General features: G+C 33.3%; 1 non-coding gene across 1 annotated transcript; it reads left to right on the top strand.

Annotated features, from left to right (window-relative positions):
• The first annotated feature begins 582 nt into the window (after positions 1–582).
• LOC130977684 (small nucleolar RNA R71) lies at positions 583–686 on the top strand. Its single transcript, XR_009085367.1, has one exon. It is a non-coding gene; the product is annotated as a small nucleolar RNA R71 (small nucleolar RNA).
• The last annotated feature ends 2,163 nt before the right edge of the window (positions 687–2,849 follow it).

A 2,849-nucleotide genomic window follows, 5' to 3' on the forward strand; every position in this document is an offset into this window, starting at 1 on the left:
AAGCCAGAGCGATTCTGTTCAGAGTTCTCTGTTTGTTGCTAAGAAGATGATGGAAAAGGCTTGCTATTGCTAAACCTATTTCTTCCACCATTATTGTTGTTGAAGCCTTGTTGAGGCTTCTGTTGATCCTTCCATGAGAAATTTGGGTGATTTTTCCATGAAGAATTGTAGGTGTTTTCATAGGATTCTCCCATGTAATTCACCTCTTCCATTTCAAGATTTTCAGGGTCATAAGCTTCTCCTTCAGATGAGGCTTCTTTAGCACTGCCAGATGCAGCTTGCAATCCAGTCAGATTCTGAGAAATTATATTGACTTGCTGAGTCAATATCTTGCTCTGAGCCAATATGGCATTCAAATTATCAATCTCAAGAACTCATTTCTTCTGAGTTGTCCCATTGTTCACAGGATTTCTTTCAAAAGTGTACATGAACTGGTTATTTGCAACCATTTCAATGAGTTCCTGGGCTTCTGCAGGTGTTTTCTTCATATGAATAGATCCGCCTGCAGAATGGTCCAATGACATCTTGGATAACTCAGACAGACCATCATAGAAGATACCTATGATGCTCCATTCTGAAAGCATGTCAGATGGACAACTTCTGATCAACTGCTTGTATCTTTCCCAAGCTTCATAGAGGGATTCACCTTCCTTCTGTTTGAAGGTTTGAACTTCCACTCTAAGCTTACTCATCTTTTGAGGTGGAAAGAATTTAGCTAAGAAGGCATTGACTAGCTTTTTCCAAGAGTTCAGGCTGTCTCTAGGTTGTGAGTTCAACCATATACTAGCTCTGTCTCTTACAGTAAAAGGGAAAAGCATAAGTCTATAGACCTTATGATCAACTCCATTGGTCTTAACAGTGTCACAGATTTGCAAAAATTCAGCCAAGAACTGATGAGAATCTTCCAATGGAAGTCCATGGAACTTGCAATTCTATTGCATCAGAGAAACTAATTGAGGCTTAAGCTCAAAGTTGTTTGCTCCAATGGCAGGAATAGAGATGCTTCTCCCATAGAAATCGGGAGTTGGTGTAGTGAAGTCACCAAGCACTTTCCTTGCATTGTTGGCATTGTTGTTATTTTCGGCTGCCATGTCTTCTTCTTTTTCAAAAATTTCTGTCAGATCCTCTCCGGAGAGTTGTGCTTTAGCTTCTCTTATCTTCCTCTTCAAAGTCCTTTCAAGTTCAGGATCATCTTCAACAAGAATGCCTTTATCTTTGTTCCTACTCATATGAAAGAGAAGAAAACAAAGAAAGTATAGAATCCTCTATGTCACAGTATAGAGATTCCTTGATGTGTCAGAGAAAAAGAAGAATAGAAGGATGAGGTAGATAAAGAAGAATTCGAACATATAAAGAGGGAAGAGTGTTCGAATTATTAAGAGAGGAGGAGTGTTAGTGATTAAATAGAAGGAGATGAGAGAGGAAATTTTCGAAAATTTTAAAATTAAAATTATTGGTTAATTAAAAAGATTTTTGAAAAAGTGGTTAGATGATTTTGAAAAAGATAAGAAATAGTGATTAGTTGAAAAAGATTTGGAAATAATTTTGAAAAGATAAGAAGTTAGAAAAAAGAGTTTGAAATCAAATTAAAAGAGATATGATTGAAAAAAATTGATTTTAAAAAGCTATGATTGAAAAGATATGATTAAAGAAATTTTGATTTTTAAAAAGATATGATTGAAAAGATATGGTTGAAAAAGATTTGATTTTTAAAATTGATGACTTGACTAACAAAAAATTAAACGATATGATTCTAAAATTCAAATATTGAACCTTTCTTAACAAGAAAGTAACAAACTTGAAATTTTTTGAATCACAACATTAATTGTTAGCAAGGATTTTCGAAAATATTAAAAGAAAAATGAAAAAGATATGATTTGAAAAAGATATGATTGATAAGAGAGGATATGAAAAAGATAAGATTTTGAAAAATTAGTTTTGAAACTTGAAAAATTGAAAAAGATTTGAATTGAAAACAAAACTACCTCCTTGGTGCTATCCTAGTGTTAAACGCCCAGAATGGCATCCATTCTGGCGTTTAACGCCCACTTGTCTACCTTTTTGGTTTAAACGCCAGAATTTCTTCTTCACTGGGTGTTTTGAACGCCCAGCTTTTTCTCTGTGATTCTTCTGCTGTATGTTCTGAATCTTCAATTCTCTGTATTATTGACTTGAAAAGGCATAATTTTTGAAAATTTTTAAGAAAAGAAATACATGCAAGACACTAAACTTAGAAATTTTCATACTAGAGACACTAACAATTTGAGAATGCATATGATAAACAACAAAAGACAGAAAATAGAGAATTTAAAGATCAGACAAAGAAAATCATCAAGAACAACTTAAAGATTATGAAGACCACAATGCATGAGTTTTCGAAAAATTTTTTAAGAAAAATTAAAAACATGCAATTGACACCAAAATTAAAATTTAACTCTGGACTCAAACAAGAAACACAAAAATATTTTTGATTTTATGATTTTATGATTTTATAATTTTTTTGTATTTTTTCGAAAATTATTTTTAAAAAAAGAAAATAAGAAACTCAAAAAATTTTTAATAAGAATTCCAGGAATCATGGCCCCTGTGATGATAAAAGCATCATCTGAAACTCTAGAATTCATTCTTAAAAATTCTGAAGAAGAAAATAAAAGGAAAAGACCTAATCTAAGCAATAAGATGAACCGTCAGTTGTCCAAACTCGAACAATCCCCGGCAATGGCGCCAAAAACTTGGTACACGAAATCGTGATTCACACTTTTAACAACTCCGTGCAGCTGACCAGCAAGTGCATTGGGTCGTCCAAGTAATACCTTACGTGAGTAAAGGTCGATCCCACGGAGATTGTC

Source organism: Arachis stenosperma, chromosome 4 (genome assembly GCF_014773155.1).
Source record: "Arachis stenosperma cultivar V10309 chromosome 4, arast.V10309.gnm1.PFL2, whole genome shotgun sequence".
In the NCBI taxonomy this organism is placed as follows: Eukaryota; Viridiplantae; Streptophyta; class Magnoliopsida; order Fabales; family Fabaceae; genus Arachis; species Arachis stenosperma.